Raw genomic sequence first — 17,530 nt, 5'->3', positions numbered from 1 at the left:
ATACTTGGCTGCATACAGAGTTTGAGCACCTGGAGCAGCTTCCTGAGAGTGACAGTGCCGGAGAAGTTTTGTGGGGTGGGGGGAGGTGACATGGGGTGGGGAGAGGAAGGGAGACAATGATCCCAGCATTGAAGAATAGAATGCATTTCACACAGGGCACCAGGAAACAAGGCCTACGTCTTCCTTTCAAGATCCGTTCTCCCCTCACTGAGCACACTTAACGCGAAGACAATGAATCCAGCCCATTGAAAGAGGGCAGGCTGTAATGAAAAACAACTTTAAAGACCCTTCAGCACACAACGTCTTCGAACTACATCACTGGCAATGGCTTACAGGTTTATTTTCAATTTGCTGTTATGCTGAGCAGACATTCGGGGGAGTGCAGCAGGCATCCTGCCGGCTCCGCAGCACCGTCCGCAGCAGCATCCGCTGAGCATCCATCTGCACAGGAGCTATCGTCACAGACGATCGGGTGCAGACTTCTCCAGACACGCCACCCGCAAAATGGCCAGCCAGGAGAGTTTTCAGAATTATTTTCCTCACCATTTTTGCTAAGTATGCAACTCTAAGAAAGCAGATTTCTTAGCAAAGACTTTTTTTTCCCACTGAAGTAAAAATGTTACCTTGCACAGAGCAAAGAAAGCACAGGCTGTAGGTCCTTGTTTGAATCCCAGCCCTGGCACTTGTGAATTGGCAACCTTGAGCAAGTTGTGTCAAGTCTCTGAACTGGACTTGCTTATTTATAACATGGGGAGAAGCCTTCATTCATACCAGGGGGCTGTGGGGGAAATGAAAAGAAAGTGTAATAGCCATCATCTTCTTACATTACATAAAAACAAAAGATTTTTTTGGTTCACTGTGGTGTTTATAGCACTTAGCTAAGCAATGGCACATAAGGGGTGCTAAATAAATAGGTGCTGAGTAAGTGAATGTGTGAATAACCCTACCCATTGAAACTGACAGTGACATATCAGAGCTAATTTCTTAGTTCCTTCTCCCAAAGAGGGGGCAGAAATCCAAGCTCTCCCTCTCTGCCTCTATCCTTCTAAGGCGATTATTTCCCATGACTACCCGCATGCCTGTTGTCCTGGGAATTTCTTCAAGTCTTTGCTTTGGGTTTTTTGTTTTCTGCATCCTGTGTTCTGCTTCCCTTGCTATGTAATAAATCATTTTCACTCAGCTTCCTAAAAATTGAAGCTATATATTTTTAATACTTTCATGTCTAACACGTTTTTATTCTAGCCTGCTATTGATAATTAATTAGATTGGAATAAAATTCTAGGCTGAAAATTTTTTCATTCAGAATTTTAAAGGCAATTCTCCATTGTTTTCTATAATCTGATATTGCTTATTAAAGAAAATTTGGAAAATGTGGGTAAGTATATGAAAGAAGATTAAAAGCATCAGTAATCATACCACCCAGACACAACCCTGTTAACATTGTGATGTGTACCTTTCCACTTTCTAGGACATACACACACACACACACACAACCATACTGTATATATAGGTTCCCATCATGATATTTCTTAATTTTATACCATGTTATCCTCAGAGTGCATATAACTAATCTTCTTCTAAGGCCTCTTTCAACTCTAAGGATCAATGATTCTCTGATTTGTTAATGAGAGACTGTGACATATGGATGGTTTCAGTAAAAACAGCAGACAGTTTAGGAGTTGGTTCTCATTGATACCAGCACAAAATAGAACTGTGGCAAAGGAAGATAAGGTTACCCACCTGCCAAGTGCTTTTCACTTAGGGGCACAGAAGGTTCTCGGTGAGTATAAGGGAATCAAAGACATATTACAGATGAGGCTCAATAAATCATCTGGGTATTACTTAGAGTGAGGAAAAACATGTGAGGATGGAGAAAGGGGCACAGCAGAGCCTCCTGGTAACACTGTGTGCAGCCTTCAGGATGAAAGGGGCTCCATATACGCAAAATGCTCAAGGCTGCGTAAGTGAAGGTGACAGGCGATCACAGAGCACACTTGCCCACCTGAACACAGAAAGCTGTCGGTGCTGTAGGAACACATGGCCTGCATGGGCTTTAGAAAGAAATGGGAAAGTAAAAACGAGGAAGGAAAGAAAAACAGAGCACGGAGCTAGGGATGGAAACATGGTACGCAGAGTGGTGGCCCCAGCAGAGGCTGACAACAAGGAGCGCCTTGCGGCAGATATCTTTGTGGTGTTGGCTTCTGAGTTACGGTGTTGGTACCAGCTCACCCTCTCATCTTTCCTATTGCAGTAACAGCAAATGGCTACGATGAGTCACAGAGTTATAGCAGCATTGAAAATCAGAAATAAATAGTAATCATTTGACACTCTGAAAGGAATTTCTACTAAACAAAGCTCAGGTGAACTTGGTGGTAAGAATAACAGTAACAAACAAATGCTTCACCCTGTGAGACAGAACACCAGGTCCCTACAAGCGAAGAGAGGGAAGGAGGGAAAGAGGGACTCCTACCTCTCCCCCTTGGCCTGCATGGATCCTTACCTCAAAGACGTAAGGGTAAGACAGAGTAAATCACGCACACACCCATGCAGACATTTCTACAAACTTCATCCCATACATACTTCTTTTTCCATATACTTAGAGATGCCCTATTGTGCAGTGAGGCGGTGAGAAACGCAGAAAAGTCGTGGGAGACGTTGTCACATGTGGGACAGACCTCAGGGTGGAATACACACAGGAAGCTTCAGGGATTTGTGTGCTCTCAGGACTGTATTTTTCATGCTTCTGCTTGAAATTTCAGAGAAATTCCAGAGAAAATGTTCAGAAAACATCTAATATGAAAGGACAGATTTCTTTCCAGTGAATCAGAAGAGCAGGAAGCAATAGGCAACCTTTCCCTGGTGCAAGGGAGCTGCATTCGGTCATGTTTGTCAGAATCAGCACTGGAAGTCCCTCCGAGTCAAGATCCGTCAGGGAGATGTCCCCAGTCTCCAGGTGGAAGGTAAGGGAGCCGTTAGCACCTAATGTTTCGTACCGATAGAGTTGTCTTCTGTAGAACGCAAAATCCAAGAGAAGCGAAAAGGTGGGGGGGAAATCTGCCAGAGAAAACAGAAAAAAAAATTAGACAGCATTTACTTTGTGTCTTCCTGTGCTTCTATAAATCAAGAGATGTAAGAGAAAAAAGGCTTAAAGGATTATTTGAGGTAATTGGTTTTTTTAAAAGGTCAAATTTAAAAAAGCACACGGGAACACTGAAAGTACAATAGTATATTCAAATCTACGTTGAGCCCTGGCCAATGTTGCTCAATGGTTAGAGCTTTGGCCCACAGACCTAAGGGCCTGGGCTTGAATCTCAGTCAAGGGCACATACCTGGGTTGTAGGTTCAATCCAGGCCCTGGTCAGGGAGTGTGAGGAAGCAACCCACTGATGTGTCTCACACTGATTTCTCTCTCTCTCTCTCTCTCTCTCTCTCTCTCTCTCGCTCTCTCTCTCTCTCTTTCTCTCCCCTTCCCTCCCTTCCTCCTTCCCTTTCATTCTCTCTAAAAATCAAGGGAAAAATAGCCTCAGGTGAGAATTAACAAAAAATAAATAAAATGTCTACACTGAAAGTAGCAAAGAGCAGAGATGATATTAGGAAAATGGGGATTCATGATTTGAAAGACAGAATATGACGGCAAAAGTTACAAAATGAAGTCTATGGATAAGAAATACTATTTGGTGAGAGGCCAGAGGCTACATAGCAACACACGGAGGGCAATGCCTCTGAAAAGCAGCCAGGAAGACACGAAGCCAAGTACAAGGGCAAAGAACCTCGGTGGTTGGAACGTGGGCCCTGAGTCCGGATACACAACTGATTGGCTTGGAAAGATGACTCATCTTTTTAAAGCTTTGCGTTTGTCACCTGTAAAATGGGGATACTAATCATTCCTACTTAATGCGGTCACTTCCAGAATTAAAGCACTGTGCCTGACACCAAGGAAGAACTACAAAGTAACTACATTTGTGGGGGAAAATCCCCTCCTAGCCGGGCACTGATTTGTTTTTAATTGCAAGAGTGATTCTTGTTCCTTTGTGTTTTCTATTTTCTGATTGGTTATCAACAGAATATTTTTATGTTTTTATTTCAAGGATGAAGGAAGTAGAGAAATCACACAATTAGGGAAATTTTAAAAAATGTTATTTTCAAAGGAAGAAAATCACTCTGATTTCAGTCTTCTTTCATATATTAAAGAAGATATGACAATGTGCCAGTATTCTTGGAGGTTTATTTATTTTTCGACTTTATCCAAGTTTAATTCAGAAAGTAAATAAACAATTAGATTTTTAGAGAGACTAGCTGGAGCTTGATTATTTTGTTCCCAGTCATCTCCTCAGCCCATTCCACAGTCACTGTATTTTATTGGTGTTGCAGCAAATGACCACAAATTTAGTGGGTTAGAACAATACACATTTATCATCTTAACTGCTTTGTAGGTCAGAAGTCCTACCCAGGTCTTGTTGGGCTAAACCAAGGTGTTGGCAGGTCTGCGTTCCTTCTGGAGAGTCCGGAGAAGAATCCGTTTTCTGGCCTTTTCCAGCTTCTAGAGGCACCCACATTCCTCGGATGATGACCTCCTCCTTCCTCCACCTTCAACACCAGCAACAGCAGGTACAGTCTTCCCCACATCACTTCACTCTGACTTCCTCTCCTGCCTCTTTTCCCCTTTACAGAGTCCTGTGATGATACTTGAGCCTACCAGCTAATCGAGAATAGCCTCCTTATTTAAATTCAGCTGATGAGCACCCTTAATTCCTTCCTCAACCTTAACTCCCCCATCATGTAGAGTAACATGTTCACAAGTTCCACCTATTAGGATGAGGACATCTTGGGGGGGCCATTATTCTGCCTACCAGGGCCCCTAAACAGGTTTTATCAGTAAAAAGAAACATTTAGGACTCTGGGAATGGAGCCTTTAGAAGCATTCCCTCCCATCAGACACACAACCTGTTGCTGAAAAGTGGGAGGTTGATTTGGGGGCACATAAACCCCAACCCCATCTACTCACTGTTTGGGTTTATTCATTTTGTTTTTAATGAATTAGTAGTATGTTCTCATGGGTGAAAATAGAATATAAGAGCAGTATTCCAGTGAATAATCTCCCTCCCAATGCTGATTCACACATCTACATGTTCCAAACTTCTGTCCATTTATAACTTATAAGTACTATTGATAAATTATTGTGTATGCTATGCTGTTTGTGCCTATTCAAGTAAGTACACACATACATATTTTTAACCTCTTTTTTACTTTGAAGTTTTCATACACTGTACCATGATTTTTTTTATTGTGGTAAAGTTGCACGACACATTTACCATCGTTACCATATCTACGTGTACAGTGCAGTACTGCTATGTACATTCACATTGTTGAGCAACCAATCTCCAGGATTTTTTCGTCTTGCAAAACTGAAACTCTGCATCCATTAAACAACACCCCCCTCTGCTCCCCCACCCCCCGCAGTTTCAGGCACCTACCACTTTATTTTCTGCTCCTATAAATCTGACCACTCTGGATACCTCATATAAGTAGAATCCTATAGTAATAGTCTTTGGGGGACTAACGTTTCATTTAGCATACTGTACTCCAGATCCATGTGGTAGCATGTGTCAGATTTCCCTTCCTTTTAAGGCTGAGCAGTTCCACTGTATGCATATTCCACATTTTGTTTATCCATTCATCCATGGATGGACACTTGACTTGCTTTCACTGCTTAGCTATTGTGAATCGCGCTGCTATGCACATGTGTGCCATGGTGTTTTTATTTCATCAGTTATCACTTGGAGATCTTTCCATATTACATAGGGAGAGCTTTTGTTTCTTTCTTAAAAAAAGATAGTATCATTGTATTGTGTTGTATTGATGAACCACTCTACAGCTAACTGACCCCATGTTGATGAACATCTGTGCTCTTTCCACTTAGTAGAGTTATCAAGGTGAAAAAATTGTATTCCCCCAAATCTGTTCATATTCAAGTTGTCTTTCTTAGGGGCAGTCAACAGTAAGAGAGTCCCAGGTGTTTTTGACTGAACTTCTCTGATCTTTTCAAGTTGATGTAGAGATGAACTCAGGATAGGCAAAGTCTTGATGGTTAGCACTGAATGTGTTTAAACAAAGAATTAAATAAAATAATTGTTACAATATGGCTATATAACTAAATACATATTTTTAAAATAGAAATTAAAAGAAGACACACAATACTAAATTAATAATGAATTGAAAATAATCTGAATGAGAAAGTTCAGGTATTATAACAAACACTGGAATGTAATTTTTAAAAGATGAGGAGAAGTAAAAATTTACTAAATTCCTTAGCCTATGTAGATGAGGTAAAGGTCTTTATGTTTTTCATGTTTTTGGCAATTTGAGAAATATAAATCAAAGCCTATTCAACATAAAGATTACCATTTAAAATGATATGAATACATCACAAGCTACTCAAGGATACTGACATATCTTCATTTGAAATCTTGAGAGGAGATAGAAAAGGCAAGAGTATTGAGGAAAATATCAAAGAAAGTAAAAATAATAAGGCCAACTATTTAAAAAATCAAATACAGAAGGGAATCACACAGCATCCTCAATAAGGTCAAGAGTTAAAACTCAAGGAGTCAAAAGGAAAGAATTAGGGCAAAGGAAATCTTAACCAAATAAATAAAAATCATCTGAACTCTAAAAATAATACACACAGGGTAAGGAAGCTGGAAACTTCCAGTGCTATCAGACCATGAGAAAAGTAATTGGCAAAAGTCATATTTGAGATGGGAGAGAAAAACTTACAGGATACAAGGGAACTAGGGACTGGGATTGGCACCTCCTCCAAAAGCGGAACCTGGGGGGCTTATTTCTTTGTGAAGTTTGGATTACCCAGCTACTGGAAGATCCATGAAATCTGTATGGAAGGAGAAAGCATGGAGGTGAATTGGACAGGCACAAGATCAAATTTGTAAAATGCCTGTACTCCCAAAAGAAATGTGAGAGGAAAGTTATTTCAGGCTCTGCTCTCTGCTATGCTTTCTGCATATGAGAAAGATGGCATACGGACTCTGCTGCCTTGAGAAAAATCTGGACGGGAGCAAAGGTAACCTACAAAGTTAAATATTTAAAATCAGTGTGGAAAGCAAGCTTTTAGGGAAAGATGCATTTTTAGGTATCCACTTTAAGGGTTTAGAATAAAAGCTCTTAAAAAGAAGCTGATATAATATGTTTGCAAAGCAAGAGAGAAGTTGTAAAATGTAAAGTGAAAGACATGTTTTTGTTTTGCTGATGCTATGAAAATAACCAAAATTAATTTATTAAAAGCTGGGAATTCAATCAAAATGTATGTGGAAGAGAAGCAGTTCTTTGTAATTAAAAGATTTCAGAGCTAAATGGGACCTTCAAGAACATGCTGTACTACTATAATTTTAGAAAATGAACATATAAGATAATCTATGAGGAGTAATGAAGGGGCAGAAAACAAAGCAGCCTTGGAAAGAGCCGACAGTGGTTGGCAATGTCAAAACCATCCCATTTTCTCAAAGGAAAGAGTGAAAACAAAGTCTTGGAGATCTGAATTAGATATTTTTATTTATGAGTAAATTCAATGTGTATAAATAGAAAAACAGATGAAGTGCAAGAACAAATATAGAAAATGTTTCATTTTTCCATTCTCACCTGCGGATATGTTGTTTAAATTATTGTTGACTTTACAGCGAAAAGAAGGGGGAGAGAGAGAGAGAAAGTGGGACATAGATGAAAGAGAAACAGATCAGTTGCCTCCTGTACATGCCCTGACCAGGGGTGGAACCTGCAGACTTTTGGTGCGTGGGGTGACAGGCCGCCGGGCCAGGGTGAAGAGAAGGACATTTTTTAAATAGAAGGTCTACTTATTTACAGATTGTGGCAAAAAGAGAACAGAACATACAGAAGGCAAACAAAAACAAACACTTTTACATTTAAACATCTGAGAATAAGAAGAAAGAGCTACGAGCCCGACAACTAAAATAAATGCTTTCAGGTGGCACAGGAGAACCCAGAGATGAGGTGGGAGGTCACCTGCCGCAGCTGAGAGGGAGGGACTGAGCCTGGAGATGTGAGAGGCAGCTGTGGCGCGGACGGCGTCTGTGACAAGGCGTGAAAGGACTCGTGAGCCACGCCGAAAGCACAGGTGAGCTGAGCCTGAAATTTAACGATCTGACCTTGCAGTTTGGTACCTTTTCTTTCCCTAGCAATGCTCAGAGGCCCAGAAACTGGAGTAGAGAGAACCTGGGATGAGTTGCCAACATGCCACTGGGATTTCCTCCAGAACAGGAGGATTTCAAACTCTCTCTTGCTGCGGCTCCCCGAGGCAGCCCACTTCATTAGGACTGATGGACCAGATTGCCAGGACTGACAGCTCCTTCTCTCCTGGCTCCGTGCCCTGCGGTTTTGGAAACAACCAGCTTCGGAAGTCATCAGGATAGGCACCTGGCTCCTTGTGATGATGACTGGGAGCTAGTCCAGCCTGAAACCTCTCCCGCAGTCTTTGAAATCCTCATCAGAGACTCATTATTTCGATCGGGGGGGCTGCTCTGCCTCCCTTCACACGTGCTCTTCCTAGGACCTAGGGAGCTCCCTCTCCTCCCTAATCTGTCTGACCAAGTCCTCCGTAGCCCCCACAGGTTAGCCTAATGTCATTCCCCCAGGAAGCCAGAGCTGAGAACTGTTCGCAGCACTGTCACAGCTGCAATTCCACATCTGTGGGCAAAGTGGAAAAAAACACACACCCTATTCATTAATACATAGGCTTTGTATTGAATGATTCTTGGCCGAATGAATGAAACTGTAGCTGTCCCATAGAGGAGTCATCCCCCCAAGCAGCGGTTCTCACAGTGTAGTCCCTGCTGCAGCGGGGTCCGCCCCGCCTAAGAACTCGTTAGCGTGCAATTTCTCAGGCCCCCCTGAGGTCTGCTGAGTGGGGGTTGCGCCCCGCCAGCAGCCCTCGTGCCTGAACAGACTCTCCGTATGATTTGATATGTGCTCAAGTTTAAGAACCACAACCTTAAAGTTAAGTCTTAATCAGTTGCTGCTTTAGGGGAGGAAACACAAACTCAGAGGCTCAGGAATAATGAAAGTTGCATAAATGGGCGACATAAAGGGAACAAGGTATGAAAGAACAATGAGTAGTGGGGACCATAGCAAAACAGAGTGGGCTGCGAGTGACAGCACCAGGGTGGCAGAGCAGAAGACCCCACCCGGGCCCCCCCGACAAAGAACAGCAATTAGCTAACCATAAAAGAAAATAGCTCTGGGAGAGTTCAGAAGTCCACTTAAGAAGCTCCAACAACACAGTGGAGCCAAAACCCTGCGAATCACCACACCACGAGGTAGGAGGAACAGTTTCCTTTTCCTGCATCGCCCCATCCCCCAGGCCAGCAGAGCTCAGCGCCAAGAGGGAACGCCCCTCACCAGGAAAAAGAGAGCGGGGTGGACGACCAGCTCTCCCAGCACTTAGGGGCGCTGCATGAAGGACCCACACTGGTGTCACCCCACCCGGAGGCCAGCATAGCTAAGACATCTAGAGATGGCTAGGAACAAAGAAGGGCAGAGGATGCCAGAGTCAGCCATTTGGTAGGAGTGACCACAGTCTCCAGTGGCCTGCTCTGCAGAGGACCCTAGCAGCATTCACCCCTGAGAAGGTCACAGCCCTGGTGGGCACTGTGGAGTCCTGCCACTTTCATCCCTGAGGATCCCTTCAGGGACGCAGCAGGCAGCTCCAGGCCTGAGGAAACCAGCAGCCAGCACAGCTGCTGCAGACCACCTGCCGTCTCCACTCCCGAAGACCCCACAGGATGTTTGTATTCCCAGACTCCAGCTGCCTGAGTCCCTCCCTGCCCTCCACCCCCGTCAGAGTCACCCCAGCCAATACTGCTGTGGACAGCCTAGGCCTGGGTCCAGCACAGCCACCCAACCTCAGCTGGCCCCAGCTTCTGCAGCTGTGTCCATGCACAACCCCAGCCCAGGACCACACACCTGCTCCAGAGCCCAGAGTAGGTCCTGACTCCTGTCACTGATGTGAAAATTGGAACCTGATCTTACACCACACAAAAATCAGCTCAAAATGTGCTAAAGACTTACATATATACAAGAAACTGTAATACTCTTAGAAGAAAATGTAGGGGGAAAGAACATTGACATTGGTCTTGGCAATGATTTTTTTTTTTGGAATTGACACCAAAAGCATAGAAAACAGAAACAAAAATAAACAACTGGGACCACATCAAACTATAATGTTTCTGCACAGCAAAGGAAATAGGGAGCAAAATGAAAAGGAAATCAGAAATAAAAGGATATGCAAACCATGTATCTCATAAGGGCTTAATATCCAAAATATGTAAGTAATTTATAGAACTCAATAGCACAAAAACAAATAACCAAATTTAAAAATAGGCAAGGGACTTGAATAGACACATTTCCAAACAAGACTTACAAATGGTCAACAGGTTTATAAAAAATTGTTCAATATCATTAATCATCGAGGAAATGCAAACCAAAACCACAATGAGATACCTCATACCTGTTAGGATAGCAGTTATAAAAAAGTCGAACAAAAACAAGTGTTGGAGAGAATGTGGAGAAAAGGGAACTCTTGTGCACTGTTGGTAGGAATGTAAATTGGTACAGTTATTATGGAAACATTGTTGAGATTCCTCAAAAAATTAAACATTGAAATACTACATGATCCAGCAACCTCACTTCTGTGTATATATCTGAAGGAAATGAAATTCCTATCTTGAAGAGTTATTTGCATTCCCATGTTTGTTGAAACATTTTTCTCAGTGGAACCAAGGTATGGAAACAACCTAAGTGTTCCTCAACAGATGAATAAAGAAAATATGCAATGGAATATTAATCAACCTTTAAAAGGAAGGAAATTCTGCCATTTGCAACAATGTGGATGAACCAGGAAGACAGGTTGTAAATGAAATCAGTCAGACACAGAAAAATATCTCGTGATCTCATTTACATGTGGAATCTAAATTTTTAAAAAGCTGAACTCATACTAATAGAGAGTTGAATGGGCAAAGGAATGATATTGATCAAAGGGTGCAAACTTTCAGTTATAAGATTAGTACATTCTAGAGACCTAATATACAGCATAGTATGTATGGTTAATAATAATAACAATATAACAACTTGAAATTTGCTAAGAGAGATCTCAAGTATTCTCATCATACACAAAAATAAGTGACTGTGGGAGATGATGGATATGTTAATAAGATTCATTATAGCAATCATTTTACAATGTATACAGGTATCAAGACATCACACTGTGTACTTTAAATATATACAATTTTATTTGTCAGATATAAATAAATAAAAATAAAAAATTGTAAAGGAAGAGGTGAGCTGCTATCCTGTAGCACTCTAAGTTCTGTACGCCTAATTTTTTCAGTCTTCCAAGAGATTCTGATACTTGAATTTTGATGTGACATTTACCAATTGTTGACAGTGTACAAACCTCACAAAATATATCTGCCAAGCACATGCAACCTGTGGGAAGTGTTTGCTTTAGGGAGTCTATCAAGGCAGCAGAGATACTTGGGGTTTATTGCTGGGGACCCCAAGCAAGAACCAAAATTTGAGGAAAGACAATAACACTCTATGCCTAATTGATACTTTTTTCTAGAATTGGCCCTGGTTGTGACCAAAAAAAAGGAAGTATTTTGTTTTATCAGCTAGGTCAGATTTATCTCAGTCTAGCAGTAGATTTGATATAAAAACCTAATCGATACAGTGCTTGCTTTAAGAACTCCCTGGGAAATTGGGTATAGAAACTTAACAGGAGGGAGAGGAATAATACACTTACAACAAAATTATAGGTTTTTACTCTGATACTATCATCTCATCACCAGATTATACTGAGAGAAGTAGAAATTAATGGTCTGAAGGATTGCATTTTGTTTTGTCTAGTTTTGTTTTTAGACAGTTCTTTTCCTTTGTTGGTTATCTAATTGCCCAAACCTGGATATGCAAATAGCCACATCTCTCAAAACAAAACAAGAGCAAAAATCGAAACAAAAAAATACACTGCAAGTACTTTAGTGACACTTCTCCCAAACAGAAATACAACAAAAACAGCAACAAACTTCACTTCAGCCTCCAAGCTGACAAGCGAAGGCTTCAATCAGAAAAGTCCTGCCTAAGACAGAAAGCACACATCTTGAGAGATTGTTTCGGAGCAATGGTTTTAATTTCTTAAGAGGCTTTGTAATGACAGCTTGTGTCTCCACATCAACTGGTAAAAAGGACAACAAAAACTCAAAGGAATTCTTTAAAAATCCACACATAAAAACACTAATGAGACAGCTAAATTGCCCATTGAAGGAGCTGAAAAGCAAATGGACAGGTTTTTAGTCAAAAGAATGTTCACGTCTCCCAAGTAAACAAAGGCCAGTGAGCAAATAGCTCCCTGTTCTTCCGGGAGCTATTCTGTGAGGAATCCTCAGGAAGGAGGAGCTTCAGAAACCTGTAGGTAAACTGAGGCTACATGCACTGGGCCTGAAGGAAAAGGGGGATCCTCGGAGAGGAGGAAGCCTCTCCACTCCATTCCAGGCAGTCAGATGGGAGCTCTGGGGAGACTGAAGACAGCGATGGAGTTTCCTTAAGGTGCCAAAGTCTTGAGGACTCTACTCAAGGAAAACTGCACACTCGCTAGATTTCTGCCAAAATGCTGGGCCTGTATAGCAGGTAATAAGGAGGCCTGTTGTAAACTGTTGCCAGGATTTTAGTGTCAAATAGTTTTAAAATGAGGTGTTATTTTTTTATTTCATTTTTAGAGAAAAAAAAATCACATTTTAGAGATTATAAAAAATAATATATGTAAATATTAAAACATTAGAAAATATAGAAAAGCTCAAAGAAGAAAATTAAAACCAACTTCAATACTACCATTTAGGTATAACAACTGTTAATATTTTATACACATCTTCCAGTCTTTATATAGCTATGTTCTATAGATAGATAGGTGTAAAGATAGGGGAAAGGATATCAATGTTGGGATCAAACTACACAGTCTATTTGTTAACTGGCTTTATCACAATATATTTTATACAGCATATGAAATATCTTTATATTTTAAACATTTTAAATCATTACATAGTTTTATTCAATCTGATTTTAATGTTTATGTTATTGCATATTTTGAGTATAGGATTGTTTATTTAATCAACCCCCCATTTTGATGATTATTTTTGAACATGAATGTTTGTATAGTCACATGCTGCGTGATGACATTTCAGTCAGCTATGAAACACATATATGAGGTTGGCCCCATATTATAATGGAGCTGAATTTCCTGTAAGAAATGGAAGGATATGTGATTCAGGAGAAATTTTTTTTCTCTAATGGGAGCAATATCTATGGGACTTAGCAATAGATTCCTCTCACTCTCAGAACTTCAATTTTGAATGTACAGATTACATCCCAGTCAGTCAGCCACTGACCTGTTTCAGCAGAGAGGAGCCTGTCCCCTCAACATTACATATTCAGAGGGTGCTACAGTCCCCTCAGATCCAGTTATGGTCTTCAGAGTACATTGCTGTAAATCTGTTGTTGGGGAGCTAAGATTCAGTATAAGGACATAGGTCCACAGGAGCTTCTTTAACAACTAGTCACTGGCACTTTAGTAAAAGCTCTCTGTGGTGGTGTGGAGCCAGCCTGTCCCTGTACTTTGGAAATATTTTCAGGATGTCATGATGCAAATCACATATAAGTTTTATTTCTTCCATCAGCTCAATGTCAGAGAGAGTCCTTTGTGTCAGATAAGGCCAATGGAACCAAGCCAAATTTCCAAAGTCCAGATATTGTCCTCGGTTCTATACCCTCCCCATGTTAAACACCCTCATTTTTTTAATGAATACCACAAATTTCCTTAATCTGACCACTGTTCCAACATGCAGTAGCCAAAGTTGCATTGCCATGACAACCACATAAGTTCCTTTATCTTTCTATCTTGATTTCTTACTCCCACTGATCCTCAGGCACCGTTCACTCCCTCCTGACGGTCACTGGTATGCTGATGTACGTCTTACCCAGCCTGCTTCTCCTCCGTATTTCCAATCAATCCAGCTCACATTCCTGCTCAGGAGCATCACTGACAGCTTCAATGGTCCATTTATGATCCCGTTGGAAGGAAGCAGGGGAGGGTTGTGGAAGTGTTCACGGTCTACAGTAGTGTACAGTGATGTCCTGGGCCTTCACACTCACTCGCCACTCACTCCTGACTCACCCAGAGCAACTGCCAGTCCTGCAAGCTCCACTCACGGTGTCATATACAGACATATCATTGTGTTTAGTACAGTAACAAGTTGTGTAGGTTTGTAGCCTAGGAGCAACAGGCTATGTACCATCTAGGTTTGTGTAAGTACACTATGATGTTTGCACAATGATGAAATCAAATTGTCTAATGATGTGTTTCTCTGAGTGTATCCCCATCATTAAGCAATGCATGACTGTAAATACCTCTGGTTTTTTTATTGGCTAAATCACTTGAATTGGAATTGCTAAGCCAACTCTATGCTGAAGATTCAAAAATATATTTTTTTAAATAATTCAAACATTAAAAATAGAAGAATTGCACAGAGGAGTTCAAACAAAAAGAAAGCAGAGGCCACAATCTTAATATCAGAAAAGGTATAATTTGGAACTAAAAGCAATAATCAGGACACAGATCTAATATTAAAGGTGCCTAATAAAGTGGTGATAAGTGTGACTATGAAGCAAGTAACTTGGCAGCAACATTCATAAGTCATAAACTTCAGGAATTAAAGGAGATAAAACAGAAAATACATTAAAAAAGAAAACTTTAATTCATTTCTCTCAGGCAATGACTGAGTAACTGGATAAAATAATAAATATGAATATCAAACTCTATACTGGAAATAGAGACCATTTCTACTTTACAGGAATTTATAGAATGGTTATAAAACTGATGAAGTCACGAAGAAAAACTCTTCATGTTCCAAAGCTAGAGGTAGTATAATCACTGACCGTTATGTATTAAAACTTGAAAGTAATAACAAAACCAGAACACTTTCTTTTAACCAACTATATGGAAAAGAGAAACTCCAAAACAAGTTTTAAAATATTTCAAAAAATAACAATAAAAATACTACATGTCAGAATCTGTGTGATTGGGTGGAGCAGCACTCAGAAGAAAATGCAGAGACTTCAATGCCTATATTAATACAAAAAATAATAATAATAAAAAATCCACTAATATTCAACATAAGAATTTAGAAAAGGAGCAACAAAATAAACCAAAGGACAGCAGAATAAAATAATCAATAAAGATAAATGCAGAAAATAATAAACAGACAAAAATAGAACTAATACATAAATACAGAAGCCAGTTAAATTATTTGGAAAAATAAAACAGGTAAGCCCATAACAAATGTAATCAAGAAAATAAGAGGAGCATAAATACACAAAGTAAGAAATTTTAAGGGGGAAGAAATTATATTTACAGAAATAATTAAAGGAATCATAAAACATTACTCGATTTCAGTCAACTAAATTTGAAAATCCAGATAAAATAGACAAGTTTCTAGGTAACTACACTTTTTTATATCAAAATATATTCAAGTACAGATAAAATATAAAAACATATTAAACAGAAGAAATAGAGAACATTTCAAAAAGCTATCCCACCTCACTCTTCCCCCCCCCCAAAAGATGAAATGTTTGTTGTGGATTTCTTGCATATCTTCCAAGAACAAACAACTCTGTAGTACAGGAAAAAGAAGAAAACGCTCAATGTTTACTTTTATGAAGCAGAAATTAATACCAACTTTCAACAAAAATTTCCAAAAAATCTTTACAAGCCAATCTTTCTGATGATTATCAATGCAAAATACTTCTAAATAAAATAAAAGAAGACTTAAGCTCCATGCTACATACTAAATAAGATTTTTCCAGTAATGAAAGACATTTCAGTATTAGGAAAGTTATTTATGTAATTCACTAAAGTGATAGATCTAATAGGGTAAATATCATATAAACACCTCCACATTTTCTGGAAATACATTTCATAAGTTTCAAATTCCATTTGTGATGTTAAAGAATCTTAAGCTACTAGGAATAGATGAATATTTCTTTAACTAGTTAAAATACATCTATCATTAGGCCAATAGGAAATGCTAAAATCACCCCCCATTAAGTGCACTAATAAAACAAATATTTTCATTATTATCACAATAATTTAACATTTTGCAGGTATTAGCCACTGAAATTAGAGATAAACAATAAATTAGGTGTATAAAAACTAGTCAGTAAGATATAAAACTAAATATAAATTATATAATTTATACCTAGAAAACACAAGAGAATCAACTAAAAATTGTCTACAAACAATAAGGGGATTCAGTAAGATGACCAATCATAACTTGCCGCCTGGGTTCCATGGGCAGGAAGGAGACTATTCTTTATGTATCTGTAGTGGAAGCTGTGGTGTGCCACCAGATTCCTCTTCAGATCAGAGACACTCATTTCCCCAGCTGCCAGAATGTCTGGTTCTCAGTTGAACCCCTCTCTAGGAATTGCCCTCAGCTGGCCAGGCAGCCTGACTTCATAAAGTTGATGGGGAGAGGAAGTCATAAAAGCTTACACCCTCACCTCAACATGGGATAAATTTGAAGCAACATCTCAGGATTCCTCAGGGGTCATGGAATGTGTTATCAGCTGAGGCCTTTGTTTTTAATTGCATCACTGTCCAGCTTTTTCCTCTACCTAACCTCATTTCCTTCACTCCCACAATGATGTAGATACCCAGGTATTTCCTCAATAAACTCCTACAAGCAAATCTCCACCTAAGAGTCCATTTCCCCATGGAAAATAACCTAAGAAATTATCTTCTGAACCTTTGAATTTTAAATTTTAGGGGGCCATTTATATAAATGAGTTAATGAATAACTACATTTTAAAGTTTTTTAAAGTTTTTTCCCTATATTACTGATGTTAACTCTTATTCTTTTCAATATGACAGTAAAGTCCCCACTTTATAATTTGTCTTCTAATTTTATTTATGGCTTTTAATGTTAGGAAATTTTTTTAATTTGGCAGCACATTTTTTAAAAAGCAATGTTTTGTGCACTATGTTCCAGAGCTGTTCTGGGTCTCATGGAGTGTACAGGGAGATATAAAATTGTATTGTTGCCCTCAAGGCTGTTGAAAGGACATGACGTGGTACCACAGAAAGAGAATGTCCCCTAAGGTCAAATTCCTGGGTAAATCTCTGCTGAATTCGTGTTAGCAGCATCCTTAGCCAGTTTATTTACTCAGAGACTCAATTGCCTTACCTATAAAATACAGATAAAATATCTACTTCTCATGATTATTGCTAAAATATGGTGATTTTAAAACACCTAATATAATGCCCAGACTCTAACAACTGCTTGATGTATTTAAAAAAAAAAAAAAAAAAAAGCTGGGGAGGAAATACATATCACATAAAAATACAGGCAGGAAATGCTAAGTGCTACATTGATAGCATAGACGAGCATTCCCATAAAAT

The sequence above is a fragment of the Miniopterus schreibersii genome (genome assembly GCF_964146895.1).
Source record: "Miniopterus schreibersii genome assembly, chromosome: 7".
Taxonomy (NCBI): Eukaryota; Metazoa; Chordata; class Mammalia; order Chiroptera; family Miniopteridae; genus Miniopterus; species Miniopterus schreibersii.
Note: the sequence above shows the minus strand (reverse complement) of the source record.